This window comes from Serinus canaria, chromosome 3, assembly GCF_022539315.1.
Source record: "Serinus canaria isolate serCan28SL12 chromosome 3, serCan2020, whole genome shotgun sequence".
Taxonomy (NCBI): domain Eukaryota; kingdom Metazoa; phylum Chordata; class Aves; order Passeriformes; family Fringillidae; genus Serinus; species Serinus canaria.
Window position 1 is genome coordinate 14,438,085 of NC_066316.1, and position 16,191 is coordinate 14,454,275.

At 42.8% G+C, this 16,191-nt stretch overlaps 2 protein-coding genes and 1 long non-coding RNA gene across 4 annotated transcripts in view; 2 read left to right on the forward strand and 1 right to left on the reverse strand.

The window, feature by feature from the left end:
* The window catches only part of COMMD1 (copper metabolism domain containing 1), a 62,277-nt gene that overhangs the window by 31,526 nt on the left and 14,560 nt on the right, over window positions 1–16,191 (forward strand). The gene's annotated exons all lie outside the window — the stretch shown is intronic.
* B3GNT2 (UDP-GlcNAc:betaGal beta-1,3-N-acetylglucosaminyltransferase 2) overlaps window positions 1–16,191 on the forward strand; it is a 73,974-nt gene that overhangs the window by 13,641 nt on the left and 44,142 nt on the right. The window lies entirely within an intron of this gene.
* Window positions 7,144–8,532, reverse strand: LOC108962954 (uncharacterized). The gene is made up of 3 exons (XR_001991688.3): window positions 8,220–8,532; window positions 7,949–8,092; window positions 7,144–7,738 (listed from the first exon to the last, which is right to left on the reverse strand). It is a non-coding gene; the product is annotated as an uncharacterized LOC108962954 (long non-coding RNA).

A 16,191-nucleotide genomic window follows, 5' to 3' on the forward strand; every position in this document is an offset into this window, starting at 1 on the left:
TTCTTCTGCCTCTCCTCTTTTCCCTCCTGTCTTTCTCTGCCGGTTCTGCTTTCATTTCTTCTGCCTCTCCTCTTTTCCCTTCTGCCCCTCAGGCTGCTGTTTTTCCTCTCGTCCATCTTTTTGTTCCCTTGGCTTCCTCCTCACTCCTAAACTTGGTTCCTTGTTTTGTATCAGCAGAGCTGCTGGGTTTTTTCCTTTACTGGAGTTGTGCAACACAGCAAAAGATCACAAAGCGTCCCAGGTTAAAGCTGCCCAAGGGCACATGAAGGCACAGAGGCTGTCCTGAGGAAGGTTCAGGTTTGCAGGGTGTCTCCCTGTGCTATTGCTTTACATCATCCCACTAAGCCCCAGTGCTGTTATGGAAACAGTGTGTGGTTCTTGCTCTGCAGCACAGCTGATTTTTCTGGGAAGCTGTGAATAGATTGTATTCTTATGGTTATGTGTGGTTTGGTGTTTGGTGTTTTTTTAAAGCAGTGTATGAAATCTTCACTTGGAATTTTTAGTGAAACTCCTTGCCTAAAATTCTGTGGATTTAGTGAACAGAGCTTTAAAAACAAGGGTGGCATGCAGTAGAATTACTTGGCACCTGCCTCTTCTAATATGTTTGAAGTAATGAGCTTTATATGGTACATTTGTGTAGCTAAGCTGTAAAATTTTGTTCGTAATGATGATTATGCTGAGAACCAGCTTTGCTAGCTCAGGTGCGCGTGAACTCAAACAAGGTTTATTACCCTGGAGACTTGATTAGAATTGGGCAGAGGGCAGTTGAAAGTAAGCAGCTTGTTTGCATTTAAGTGAGCTGTAGTTGCAGTGGAGATGTGCTCACCATGCTCTCCCTGTCAGTTTGAATTGTCCTGGACTGTTCCTCAGTCTGGAGCAGTGGAACCTCACACTGGTGACAGGACGTGTGGCTGTGGGGTGCATGAGGACACTGCTCCTTCTTTCTGATGGCTCTTCCCCTTTGGAGCAGTGAATCATGTGGCAATCCCAGCTTCAAACAGGATGCTGTCAAGGGGTTTAGTGGATTTACAGAGAGAATCGATTGTGCACGGGCTGGGTGAAGTCTTCAGATGCCTCATTGAACATCGGCAAACCAAAGGGTCATTATCCCTTCCGATGTCCCCCCCTCACCTCATCTGTCATCTGTTTGTAGCCTGCACTAATCTCCCTCTTCAGACCTTTATTGTGAGTTGGCCTTACTGGGAAATAGATTTTGAGAACTGAATATGTACTGTATTTGCAGGGTGCCCCATGGCAGGAAGGAACGATGAATCTGACTCCATGTTCTTAGAAGGCTAATTTATTATTTTAAGATACTATATAATATTAAAGAATACTAAACTATACTATACTAAAAAATACAGAAAGGATACTTAGAGAAGGCTAGAAAGATAATAATGAAAACTCGTAACTCCTTCGAGTCCTGACACAGCTTGGCACTGATTGGCCAATAAGTCAAAACAATTTACATGAACCCAATGAAACAACCACCTGTTGTAAACAATCTCCAAACACATTCCACATGTGAGCACAACACAGGAGAAGCAAATGAGATAAGAATTTGTTTTCCTTTTTTTCTGAGGCTTCTCAGCTTCCCAGGAGAAAAATCCTGGGTGAAGGGATTTTTTAGAAAATATGAATGTGACAAATATGAACAAATGGGTCCATTGCACATGGAAATAAATTTTTTTTTTTCTTTTCTGCTCCTAGGTGGTAAACATGCTTCACAGTATGAGCATTGTTAATGCAAATGCTAGCATCCTTTTGACATTCAGTGGTATTTTTGATGAAGGCAGGGGTTGGGTCACCAAAGTGGATGGAACATGACTTTTTGTGCTGAAAACGAGAACATGGAGATCTCTTACACTTGAAATTATAAAGATGTGTTTTGTCCGTGGTTTCACACTCCTCTGTACAAGCAAGCCTTTATCTCTCAGGCTTGTGTTTAGTCTTTAGACCTGGCTGGTACTAATTAGAGACAAGTCAGGTGAAAAACAATGAGTCAGATGTAGAGGGAAAGATGTGGGCTTTTTTCCATGGAAGCAAGGTGCTTTACCCATACACTCTGGATTTCTGGTTAAGCAGAAGGAGATTTTCATGTCCTGCCAGGGTATTTTGAGTATTAAAGTAATAGCATAAGAACCTAAACAGGAAAAAAAAAGTTTTATGATCATGGGTATGTTACACCACTAAAGAAGTTGCATCATACAGTTGCCACTGTAAGTTCTGTGCTGTGTTCATGGGCTGAAAATGTCACACTTTACAAAGCTAATGGTGCATCTTCATGCCCCTAGTAAATTCTCAGTATATTTGGTTTCATGTGCAGTCTTCCATTTGCACAAACAGCTGGCTAAAACAAGCTGTTTTGGCTTTTTCTGCTCTTCACTTCATCTGCTCTTCCTTCTTATCTTATTTTCCCGTTTGAGTCACTGCAATGTGTTAGGTACTCGTGTAGCTCACCCCCTCACAAACATACATGCCCATGGACTTTTTTTGGAAACTTGTGTTCAAACTCACAAGGCTGCACCCCTGCCAACTTGCAGTGTGTGGGTGTGTCAGGAGCAAATTATCAATTAGTGACAGTGAGAGAAATCTCCAGGGTGGAGGAGGCCCTGAAGATACCCAGAGCGTGTTTCTTCTGTGGTTCTTGCAAGGATAGAGATCTGGTGATTTCAGTGGGTTGCACTGCACTGGGGTGACATCAGACTGCCAACGTGGCACCAGTGGGGTTTCACTCAGGCCCAGAGCTCTTCACATCTCCATAAACACCTTGGACACAGGTCTTAAGGGATACAGAGGAAGTTTGTTGATGGAACTAAATTGGGAGGAGCTGTTCACTTCTTTCCGAGTATTTTCTGGAATTTTTACCAGGAGTTTCTTCACAGAAAAGGTGATTAAGCCTCAGAATGGGCTGCCCAGGGAGGTGGTGGAGTCATGGTCCCTGGAGGTGTTTCAGGGAAGACTGGAGGTGGCACTCAGTGCTGTGGTCTGACTGACACCATGGTGTTTGGTTACGGCTTGGACCCAGTGATCCCAGAGGTCTTTCCCAAACTAATCCATTCGGAGATTCTATGGGTTAATTCCCTATGTGATGCTTATGGATGGGCCCAGTCCTAACCTTACAAAGATGCTTTTTTGTACTGTTTTTTTGTGTTTTCAAAGATATTGCTTCTCCTCTAGCATTTAATTTCTAATGATTCCTATATTAAGAAGATGTTTTAAGGGGGAGAGAGGGAGTACATGCTGCTTTTAAATCTCTGAATTGTTTACTAGTGTAAGCTGCATCACCCTGGAATTGTTTCAGCCCCCAGGGACTCAACACAATCATCATCATCACATCTTTTTTTTTTTTTTTTTTTTTTTTTTGTGCACTTGCCTCCCTTTTCTTTTTCCACCCAAGGAAATCAGAATCTAAAAGGGAGCCTAGGAGCTTGTCTTGTTTGAAAAACCTCCAGATTTCTGGCTTGCTGTCACTGTCATCATTGAACAGCATTGTAGTCAGGTACCATGGTGATCTTAAACACTGCCACACTGCCTGCATGTACTTGTCAAATCATTTTTGTAAGGTGTTTTTTATTGCTTTGATTCCAAGGTGCTGAAAAAAGAGGCATATCTAATCCCCACTACAATGTCAATGCTATTTACCTGAGAAGAAACTAATTTTTAATGATTTGCTTAGTGCTTATCAGCACCTTACTCCTTTGTAATGCTGTAGCTGCACAGGAGCAGCTTCTGACATGGGAATCTGCCTGTGTAAAATGCTGATCACTGAAATACAAAAGGAGCTCTGCTTCTGGACATGGGTTTCAAATGAACACTGGTAAGGAACTCTCTGAAGTAGGAATACAAAACAATATTCTCCTAACTTCCCTGGCCTTTAACTTGTTCAGGAAGCAATTCTTATCATTCTTGTTCTGGGCTTGAAACAGTTTTCTAAACTGTGGAAAATGCATTGCACACAGACCTAAAGGCCATGGCCACAGGTGGAAGAGCAGAACCAACTCAGAATTGTCTTTAGACATCCCTTGTAGGACCAGAGCTATGTAATTTCCCTTCCCTGTGATCCCAGAACATGGCAAAGCCTCCTGTGATTCCAGACCCATTGGAGTCCCAGGTAGAACAGGATCCTCCTCCTTGGGGTATGAGAGTGGTTAGTACCATGATCCAGCTGATATTGTCCTGTGAGGGTTTGTGCTGTCTCTAACCCAGGGAGGTTGCATTCCTAGTTCTTCCTAACTGAAGCATATCTTGTTTTCAGCAATCAAAAAAGCTTTCTTTTGAGGGGCTGTGAAGTTTGAGAAAGCCAACAAATAAATTAATGAGAAACTATAAGCATGCCATAATTGGTTTTTTTTCTCCTAATTCACGGCTATCATAAGGATCAAGTGGCCAGAAGCACCAGAAATTAAACTTACTGGGAAACTGGGACAGAGGCTGGAAATAAATCTTTGAGTGGGAGAGCTTTCTTCTGGGAGAACTTTTGCAAATATATATATATCGAAACACAGAAAATCTGGTTCTGTAATATCTAAATAACTTGTGCTGGCTTGACAAAGGCTAATTTTCAGCATCTGAAGTAAAAGGGGAATTCTACTGATTTTTGAAAGGGTTATTCATTATTAATCTCAGGATCTGAGATTCAAAATAGTTTATTTTTTATCTCCTACTTCAAAAAGAAGGCCACAGGCTCTTCCTGGGGCTGATCCCTGCAATACCTACCTGAGGTCAAGCTTCCTGGGCAAATCCCTGGGGTTTTGTGTTCATTCAGCTAAAGCTCTATCTCTAAGGCTGGCCTTGTTTTTTGTGAGAGTCCAGAGAGCAAGATAAGGCTGGAGGTGATGAATTACTGTTGTACTAATGGCTTATGTTTCACTAAGGATGTAGCTGAAACGGGGCAATATCACCACTCAAAGAGGTGTTGTTACAGCAGGAATTCTGAAAATATTGCAGGGGTTTATTTACTTCCATGAGGAATTGAATTCCAGCTTTTCTATGTGATGCTCATCTTCCCTAGTGTAGCCTCCATACACTGGGCTGCCTGTTTCCCTGCTACACAGGGACTTGGGATGATGTCAGAAAATGTGAATTATGGGGAAAGGAGTGGAATTGCTCAGGGTTTAGCTTGTTCCCCCTCCTTCCAGCAGATGAAGGAGAGGCTTTGTTTCCCAAGTTCAGTGCCAGCACATCAGTGAAATTCCTGACAGATGCTGTTCTCCTGAGACATGGCAGAACTTCATTCTTTTTCAGCTTGGCTGGACCCACAGAGTCTCCATCTGCAAGCAGGGTGATTTTCCCCCTCTGCTCTGGATCCTGATACACACCTTTGGGCTATTTCTTCAAGAGTGTTGGTAGTGGGAACAGTTCCATGGAACTTGTATACAAGGGGCCAGAGGTATCTTTGGAAGAGATCTTTTCCCTAGGAGGATACAAAATTAATGTGACCTGATGGGCAGTCGGAATAAAAACAGCAAAGAAAACAAAACAACACAAAACACAAAATTCAAACGGCTTCCTTCAAGAAGTACAAGGTGACATCTGGGAAGATTTATTCCCCACCTAATTTTTGGCAATCAGAATTGCTCCTGAATGGTGTGTGTTGAGTCTTGTCTCTGTAGGTTCCTTGTGTGGTCAGTGGGGGTAGAGGCTTCTCCAGGGAGTGGCTCGGGTCGGTTCACAGGGCAGGTTCAGCCTGACAAAGACTGCCTTAAGCACTGCAGCTAACGGGGCTTGGGGTGAATACTCCTCTGTGTGGTTTATTGCACAAATATTTGTAAAAGCCTGTTGGCTGCTCAGCCAGCACCTCCAAAAGCCACCTTCCAAGTTCAAGTGATACAGCAAAGAGGAGTTTGTTTGTGGTACCCATGCTGTCCATCCTAGGTGAACATGACTGTTCATCTTTTCCTGTCCTGCCCCTTGATCCCTCCAAAACCACACACACCGGTGCTTTGGGTGGCAGCCTTCTCCTACCACTTTTGGGAGGTCACACTATTTAATCTTTTTGTCGCCAGTGTTGAGAAGGAGTGAAGAGAAAGGGTTTGCTGTGAAAGGGATTTTTAGTGAGGTATTTGTGTCCTGTTAACTCGGTGACATTGTAACAGCTGTGCCTGTAACGCTATCCTTAAGTAAAAGCTGAGAGTTTGCTGATTGTTCCCCTCCAGAGCTGCAGTGGTGTCCTGTTCCCTCCTGTGTCTTTTACACTTTGACTTCTCAGCTTTTAAAACAAGAAGGAAATTCAAGGTGGGTGCAGTTTTTGGTGAGGATTGCACATTTATAAAAGTTGTTATAGAAATAATGGAAAAATACTTTTATATAGATTTAAAAAGAGGGAATTTGTTTCTCTGATGCTCTAAATGAAACAAAATCTTCATCCACCAACTGATCATCTGTTGCCCACAGAAATATTTCTGAGTGGCTCCAGGTAGTTTTTTAGACTTGCAACCAAAGATGTGAACATTTCTGCAAAAACAATTAAACCTCCTTAATTCTGCTTTCCTTTCTCTTTCTTTTGCCTGAGACTTTTGCCTGTTTTGCCTTTATTAGTCTTTAACAAGTATGTTTTTATATCTTAAAAATATGGAATAATTTAATATCACTAAACAGAATAAATGGAATAAATTTAACATCATATCAATATTTTTGCAGTGAATACCTGTTACAGTATAAAAGGTTTATCATAGGGTTAATGAAATTATCTAGATATTCTATCTTAAAAAACTGTAGGAAACTGTTACGTATCCAGTTGCTGACTGTGTGGTCTTTGGAGCAGGAGGGACTGGACTTGACAGCATGACTGTGAAGACAGCCAGAATTAAACCCAGGTTGTTTTATCTTTTCATTGGAAAATGTCAGTGTGTTCTAAAAACCAACCATTTATTCAATATTGAAGCATCACCTATAATGGCAACATGAATTCCTTTCTGTCTGAGCAGGAAGCAGCCAGCACTATCTATGGAGTATTTTCACCAGGGATAAATCCACAGGAATGCCTGCTGACCTCAGTGTCTTGAATTTCTAGCTTAACTTAGCCTGCCTTCCCTGTTTATCCTGTGCACTCCTTGGGTGAGGGAGTTTCATGCCAAGGAGCAGCCCTCCTGATACTCAGAATTCAGAAACTGCCTGAAAGAAATGTACCAGGAAATACATAGGTCAAAAACAGGGAAATTTTAGTCAAGGTTTTATTGTTAATATTTTTAATATTTTTAATATTCCTTTACAGGAATATTTGTTCTGCTTGTAAATCAGCAAGAGCTGTGTGCCTTTGCTTCTTAGGAAATTTGTAAATATTTATCTTTGAATAAAGATGAATCTTTGATAATATTTGATTATCTTTGATAATTCATGGCTAAGGGAAAACCTCTGTATTTCATTGTGTGGCTTTCTGTGGAAGGAGCTGTCTGGCCAAATCCTGCACTGTGGCTGATACCAACTTAAAAAAACTTCCCAAATCCTCACATTTTGATGTTATCAGCTGTCTGTGTTATCATAATGTTGCATGTATTGACATGGACAAAAAAAAGAGCAGAAAACGGTGTTGAGGTGCTGAGTTGTAGCTGTTGGGTGCAGCCTGGTGAGGATGAGCAAAGTGTTTGGCTTTGGAACAGGAGAGCTCACCCACAGCAGCCAGATTTTAAAGTTATGGTTTTGTTTCTGTTCTTCTCAGCATGAGGAAAACTTTGTTTTTGTAGTGTTTCTGGAGAACAAGGGTAAATTCTTTCAGGACAAGTTCATTGTATCTGACCTGGAAAGAAAAAAAAAAAGTCTTTTATGCTTATCTCTAAAGTGTATTTGAAATGAAAATGAAAGAAAAACAGTAAACAATGATGGAGACAGGGCTATTTCTGGCATGATACTCTGCCTTCTGTCCCCTGTGCACAGAGTGTAATTTATCGTAGCATTTGCACCTGCATGAGATGAGTTCCACACCAGGCTTAAACCATTTATGCTTTACCTCTGCAGAATGATGTTTTGCAGGGAGGAGAAACCCTTGTGCCTCGTGTTGTGGCAGCTGGGGGTCAGGGGAGTCTCTCCTCATTCTAGCAGGGAAGATGTTTCCCTACACATTCAGCTTATTTCATGGTGGCTGGCTCAGTGCCTGGTGAAAGAGAAGAGGGGGAGACACTCACAGAGAGGAAGCACCGCAGCATCTCCTTCATTATCAGAGTTTCAGTTTAGCCCCTTCAGGCTTTTCTCCATGAGACCATGGCTAAAGCTTAGCTTACCTTATGCTTTATTTCTTCGTGTTCATGTGGGAAGGATCAAGTCTCCTGTTGTTTTCTGGGCACTGAATTGCAGCCCTTGTTGCAGTGCCTGGTTGTGAAGTGCCCTCTGCCAAGACAGGCGTGTTTGTCTGGTGGAGTGCTGCGGGCCGAGTCCCGGCAGCAGCGCTGTCTGCCCAGCTGGGCAGCGCTTGGATTGCCTCAGCTTTGCTGCTGGGCTGGGCTGGGATCTCATGGAGGGCATTAACTATCAAGATGCTGATGCCTGACTGTTTACAAATGGGTCCTTGAGGAAGGTTTTGGGGAAAGGTGTGTTTTCCCAGGGACAGGGCTTGTTTTCCCAGGGCGTTGCCCGCTGTCCTGTTGCACCAGAGCTCTGGCAGCTGTCGTGGTAGCCACCCACGACCCGACCCGGTGTCAGAATGCCCTGAGGTTCCTCAGCCACGGCACATCCAGGTCACCTGGAAAGCTTTAAGGGCAGTTTGTGACCTGAAGCCATGCTCAGAGCCTGAACCCAGTCAGGGCCCCAGGCACGTCTGCTGTGTTCACCGCTGAGGGTGGAAGGTTTACATCAGCTGCTGTTCAAATAAACTTCATTGGTTTGGACTTTGTTTTTTGGACAATACTGTCAATTGTGAGGCAAGGCTTTTATTGGCAGTTGCATGTTTGCTTTTCCCTCATAAAGTTACTTATGCACCGACAGTCCTTTGATTTCAGACACCGGTTTATTGGGCAGACACGTACTGCCATCTCAGGTTACCCCTGTGAGATTTCCACCAGCCATCCCTGAGCTGCTAAACTACATTTTCTAAGAGGGGATTTTAATGAATTTGTGTTTTATTCTAAATGAAATTGCCTCTTTCTAAGAATACTGTTTGTTATTTTAGTGCTACATCTTATTAAATAAAAAATATTAAATTATTACTGTTGTCCAGGAAATCTGGAATTCATTGCATATTTAGAAAAATACTGTGATATTTCATGCTTAGTTGATGACCAAGCTTTGCTTCAGAAATAATTGGTAATTCTTCAAATAATACTTGTTCTTAGAATTAGGTAAGAGTGGGTACTCTTTGTCCTAAAGGAGGGAGAAATCGATAGTGTTCAATATTTGTCCAGCTGTCTTCCCACTCCTCCCATTAGTACTTAAACCATATCTAAATAATCACTTACGGTCCATTTTACATTGTTTTAATTAAAGCCATCTCTGCTTCCTCTGTAATTTCTCTTTAAAAAAACACCTATAACAAAAGTTTATGTGACATGTTTATGTGACCGTGACATTTTTCTTTAACTTTTAAAAGTACTTGGGAAAAAAACAGGTTGTTCAAGAAAGGATGGATTAAGGAAAAGCCTCGTTAAGGTCATGGCCTTTTCCTACCTTCACTTTGTGTTTTTCAGTCACCTGTTACTTAAAATATCTTCAGGTTTGGGGCTGTTCTGGAGTTTATTTGGAATGCCTAATGACAAGCTTCAGAGGGAATATTTGTAATCCTGTGCCTTGGGGACAGTGTCAGCAGCTGATAATCCAGGAGCAGGAGTTCAGGTTGAGCCTGAGGATTTGCTGACTGTAATGCATCCTACACTTTCACCTACCTGAAGAGCTGAATAGCCAAATTCTGTCCTTCTTTCCCCATACTGTACAGCTGAGGCTACTGCAGTCCTCTGCACTGGAGCTCTCTCAGAAGCCTGTAGGTTTGGTAGTTCTGAGGAAAATAGAGGATAATTTTGTTTCTAATTCCTTTGACATGCATAACGTTCAGAGGATAAGGAGGGAACGATGCCTTTTAAACTGGATCATTTGTTTTGTTCTTAAGGGCAACAAGCTATTTTTAGAGTTTTATCTGTGGTGTGAGTTAACAGAGGTGTTTTGAAGTTCAGTCCAACAGGAATAGGGATTGTTTTACCAGCAAATGTGAACAACTTTGTTTTCTAAGTTGAAATGAGTGTTTAGTTACTTCACCCCCGTTTTTTTGTGGAGCACAGTTGTGAGAAGATTCAGGACATAGATAGTGAGCGAGGCTGCTGAAACAAATGCACCCAGGGAACAAAACTGAAATGGCTTTGGAGATGCATTTTGCTTTTTTTCACATGGAGTGCTGAAAATAATTTTGCTTTTCATGTTGCAGAATATGGATTGTTTTACATAACTTGCTGATGAGCTCATCAGTGTTCAGCAGCATAAATGAATAAACCCAACCCAGATGCAGCATCAGCCTCAATTAAATCTTTCATTAGCAGATTCCACAGACCTCCATTTTCTACCTTTCTTAGGACAAACTTCTTAAGAGGTATCAATAAACAAAGTTATAAAAGGCAAGTGCTGAAGCTCTTTGGTGATCCTAAGCTAATTTCATATATGCAGAGGGGTGAAGTCGGGTGCTGGGACCAGGAGGAGCCGGTGGGCTGCAGGCCAAGTGCTCTCCTCAGATGAAACCAGGAGATCTCTCCCTCTCCTTGTCTCTGTCTCTGTCCCTCTCCCTCTTCTCTCCTCTCCTCTCCTCTCCCCACTTCTGAACCCATGCACAGAGATTCCCAGATGATACTTTATGGATAAATTTACTACCAGCCTTTTGAAGGTTAGCACACTGAGTGCTGTATTGATTAAGGTGTTAAGTGCTTTGCTCTGTCCACCTTTAACCTGATAGATTTTCCAAGATGTGCAAGTAAAGGCTTAAGAAAAACAGGTAATTATTGCTAATTAAACCTCCATATGGGAGTAAGGCTCAGCTGGGTGAGGCACTTGGCCATCAGCACATGGCGTTGCACTCACCCTTGCTCTACTGAGAATATTCAAGCCTTGAATTCATCAAGGTTGCTGGGTGTAATAGCAGAAGTTTGCAGTTTTGGTTTTGATTTGGTTCAAAATTTGGATTGTACTTTGGCCTTTGATGGACATGGAAGGAGCTCTGAATAGAGCTCTGATTTCAAAAGCACACACTGTAGAAAACTCAAAACCAGGAGAAAAGCCTTTGTCAGGTGAGGTGCTTTCCTCATTTCTTGTTGGATGCCTGGATGGATCCCTTTAAAAAAACCAAAAAAATTGAAATACAGATGAAAAATTCCTTCAGACTCCAGGAGTAATGTCTGGAGTTGCAGATGGGAGCCATTGCTTTTAGTTCTGCCTGCTGTTTCTTCTGGTCACTAATGATCAGCCCTCTCCCAGCATAGGGAGCTTCAAAGGTCTTCAAAAGACACTGGCTTTTTCCTTATTTTGGGTGGGAGGAGGGGTAGTAGGACTGCTTGCTGCCAGGACTTCAGTTTCTAAGGTGGCAAGTCTCAAATGCAGGGGTTTTTTTCTGTGAATTTCAGGATCTGAAAGATTCCTTGGTCATAATCTTGGGTCTTTCACATCCCCTCACCTTCCTCTGAATTTTAGGATACAAAGGCTATCTTGCAGCTCTGAAAATTCGTCCAACCTTGAGTATGGCTGTGAGCTGCCTGCTTGTATTGATCTCTTGCTCACCAATGACTTGAAAACAAGTCCATTTACTTAAAAACAAGTCCAGTTGCTGTCATCTGACAGAGGAAATTGATTTGTGTGGGAGGCAATTGATTTGTGAGCTTCTTCCCTGCTTTTTTAAAATCCTTTTTTTATTTCAAAGGAAAACAGTCTAGATTTATGGGTACTGTTATTAATGGAAGGTAAATACATCTAGAATTCATGTAAAGCTCACTTTGAAAGATAAAAAGCAAGTGTCACATGAGCATTTATGCAAACATTAAAGATCACCAATATATACATTCATAGGTAGCATCATCTCATCTCAAACCTTTTCAGGGTCTTTTTCTTTCAAGAAGGAACTATAATGATAATTTTGGAAACTGGATTATAGACTAGACACATTGAGCAAGATAAAATCCACATACAGCCTGGTTCTCTGTAAAGCTTATGCAACAGGTTTGCAGCCTTACACAAAGTGTTCCCATGCTGAATGTGATACAGCTTTGTATAACAGGAGTCTTATGTCATTTCTGCAATTTTTAAAGCAGAACTGGGTAATCCATGAACAGAACAGAAAGGGCATTAGAGCCTAATGGGAGGCTAATGACTACTGATGGATTACTGAATGTCAGGTTTTGAAGCTCTCAGTGTGGTGGCTTGCCCTGTGAACTGGAGTCTCTTTCAAATAACCAGCCCAGCTCAGGCATTAAAGGAAAAAAGCTTTGCAAGAACTTCCTTGCTGCAATGGGATTCACATTATTGAATTGGACATGGTTGCTTTCTTGTGCAGACCACTCAGATACTGCAGTACATAAAATTCTGGTAATAAACACAGTCCTTGATTAGATATTTAAAATACATGCTTGTCTTACTGTTTTCTGCATACAAGTGGGGTGCTTTGCACATCCTTCCTGACTGTGCTTTTCCTAAGCACTTCAGGCACATGACAGCGTCATTTGAACAACTTGTTGGGTTGAGAAAGAGGAAACTTCCAAGAAGCAGGTGAGAAGGATCTTGAGCAGAGTAATTCATTGCCATGGCTCTCCTCATGCAGTCCGAAGTGGCAGCTTTCTGGTGGCCCTTTCTCAGGAAGGGGAATCCAGAGGGAGCCCTCTGCTCCCCAGCCAGACATGGTATTTTACCACAGGAAGCCAAACTCCTGAAAGGTCTGATTGTGTGTCATGGTTTAAGAGGAAATGAAGTTTTTTGTGATGGTGTGGGCAAGCCAATCGGTGTTCAGATTTAATATTGGCACCTGGTTTGTCCACTGAGGGCATGGATACGCCTCTGAGAACACAGGGGGTTAAAAGCTGTGATCTCCCAGGGGAACTTCCTCTTTGAGTCCCGCTTGGGACTGAGCAGACCCTCAACCCTCCCTGCCCGGCCGAGCTGGGCAGGGGGGGGAGGGGAGCCATGTGGCCGGAGGGAGGTAGGCCAGGCCTGGGCCCAAGGGTGGAGGAGAACATTGCAAGGGTTTCGGGCAGCCATCCTCCATTCCCCCCCCCCCCCCCACCGGAGAGAGGGAGAGACAGAGCCGGTGCCTGTGATAGTGGCCCGGCGTGAAGGAGAAGGGGGGGGTGCCCAGCAGGGCAGCCAGGCGTGGGAGTTCATGAAGCAAACCGGCAGAGCCTGGGACTTTTAACCCTTCTGGGGAGGATGGAAACCTTGCAAATGCTGATTCCTCCTGAAGTTGATGAGATTGAGAGGATGTTGAGAAGAATCCTAGGTGGGAGGAGATGATGGAGTGGCCTTTGGCTGGACTTTTCTTGTATAGCCACAGCAGAACCCCTTGTGTTCCTGTGACACAGAGACTGCGTTCTAGGGGAGGCGATGGCTCAGAGCCAGGAGAGTTCAGTGATGTGAAAGTATGTGAACAGAGACGACGGGTGAGGAGGGTGGTGGTGGTGCCCTCCGTCTTCGAAGAAGAGGAAGAGGAAGATGATCTCTGTTCAAGAGACCCCTCGGCCCCAGGGGGTGAAATTTGGGGGGGACAGGTGTTCCAAAAGGAGAGGGACTGTGCTCTTTTTGGAACTGGACAAAGTATCCTTAAAGAGAAAAACCCTAGAAGCAGCTCTGGTCCATGTGCAGTGGTGAGAGCACTGGACATGGAAGGAAGAAGTCACGATGGCAAATGTTCTCTGGGCGGTGCCACACGTGACATGAAAACACGAGAAGTTTCGACTGTTTCCTGGGGAAGTCTGTGGTGCAAGAAAGACTCCTCTCTTCTTGAGGAATTGAGAACTGATTATCTAAAGGGTAGATTTGGTGGTAATGGAATTGGAAATCTAGGTGGGGGGAGGAGGAAGAAATTTGGAAGGTTTTCATCTTGTGTTCTATGTGTTTTGTGTGTTTTCCTTAGTGTTTTCCTTTGTAGTTTTAGGTTAATAAAGTTTTTTTTTCCTTTCAACCTCAAGTTGGAGCCTGCTCTGCTCTGTCTCTGATCACATCTCACAGTGGGTGCCAGGGAAGGAGGTGATCTCGTGGGAGCACTGGCATTGCGCCAGGCTCAAACGATGACATTGTGTTTCAGGCGTTTTCTGATAACAAGCCTTCAAAATCATGCTAAGGTATTGAAGCATGTTTTTGAGACAGATTTTGTTTAAAGGCTGCTTCTGATTTTACTTTCCCATCCTAAGTTGTCCTTCCCAGGAAGTGTCAGAGTGTTCAGTTATGTGCCTTGTCATATTTGATTGTTTGCTAAAAGGAAAGAGAAGAAAATATGTGCTAATTTTGATTTCTTCAGTCAGAAGCCTTTGGTGTGTGTTGGGTAATTATGTCTGTTGAAAAGGTTGTGAAGGGGTTTCTTCTCCCTCAGCAAGAAACATTTCTGTATTCACTTTGAAGAGTGCTGGCCTGTTGTGTCACCTATGAAAGCATTTGTACTGATGGCAAGCTGCCTTCTCCCCAGAGTGAAACTGTACCTCCTTCCTTTACTGCTACACTTGGTACCTCCAAGGATGGACCATTCCTCCATTCTTCAACTTCTACACCATATTTTTCCCCAACAACCCTTTTCCTGCTATTGTTTTCTTTTTGCTGCATCTGTTCCTCTTTCCCCCTTCGTGCAAAAGCACATTAATCATTAACATTTGTACCTGTGGCTGAAAAATGGCCTTTTCAAAGCTGCCTTTAGCTGAGCTGTAAATATTGAGCAGCACATCCACTGGTACCTGTGGGACACCACTTGTGAAATACTGCTGCTATTAAGTGGGCCAGGTTTGCATTTAGGGGGTAGTAGTGTGTTGCTGCACGCTTTGGGATGCTCAACCCATGGATAACAGGCCCAAGAAATGAACAGCAGAATTAGGGAAGAGGTGGGGGGCATGACTCAAAATGAGTGTAGCACATGCTGGTATTAAGCCCCCTTCTATTTAATACAGCCTTGGGACAGTGCCTGTAGCATGGGATCATCTTTTTGGAGTTGTGAAACCTGAAATATCTTGCTGTAAGTGCTGGACACTTTGGCTGTGTCACACACGGGTGGCTCTAAAGCAAAAATTTTGGTTTGTGGTTTTGGGGGTTTGGGGTTTTGTTAAGGGAGAAAAACAACCCAACAACTATGGTTTGCCCTTCATAGCTGAAAACTAAGAGGACAGTGATTAGAGCTTTTACCTAAGACAAAAAATTAGGAAAGCTGCTTTTCTGGTCATTTTATCTCATAGCAATAAATCTCATTGAGCTGAGTGCATCTGCCCATATGGATGTGGCTATTCTGAGACTAAAGAACTTCACACAGTGCTACTGGTGCTTCAGACCTAGGTGCCAGGCTCTTTTTGCTCCTGCAGTAGTTATGTTCTGGTGGGTGAATCTGTAGACATCAAATAAAACATCAAATGCCAGCCCCTCATTATTGTTAGATAAATGGTTGTTAGCTGGGGGAAAGTATGGTGATTCATTTTTTAATGAAAAGAAAATGTCTTCAAATGTTCTGTTTCTGGTCATACAGTCTCTATTCAATGTGTCGTCTTTTGAAAGTCTAATTCCAATTCTAACCACTGTGGGTTTTGTTATTTCAACTTATTTCCAGCATGAGTATCCTTCCCAGGCTCTCATTTTTATATGCTTAAGACTCTTGTTTAAAAATAAAAAGTAGGTTGCTTGGAGTTTAATGCATCCAGGTCAGTAAATAAGAATAATTTTTGAGCATTTCTATCCCTCCATCCTTCCCATCCACAGCTCCTGAAAGGGATCTCTTATTTTTATTGTCCCTTACAGATGAGCTTATCTCAAGTTATTATACCCATTTTAAAGGGGTGAGGGGATGGTCCAGATAGCTGTTACATCATCATCCTGTTCCTGAATGATCCAAAGAACAGTATCCAATTCCTGGAAGCTCCAGAGCTTCGTTTTTCATTTTGACTGATTGTTTTCTGGAAATAATGAGCAGCAGTGACTTCACAAATCACGGTCTCCTGGCACCCAGATCATTAATGACTCACTGTATCTTTAGTAGCAGTTAAAAATATGCTTTTCCACACTTTGAACAAGTCCTGGTAGTTTTGCTCACAAAGGAAGTGTAATGTGTGGTGG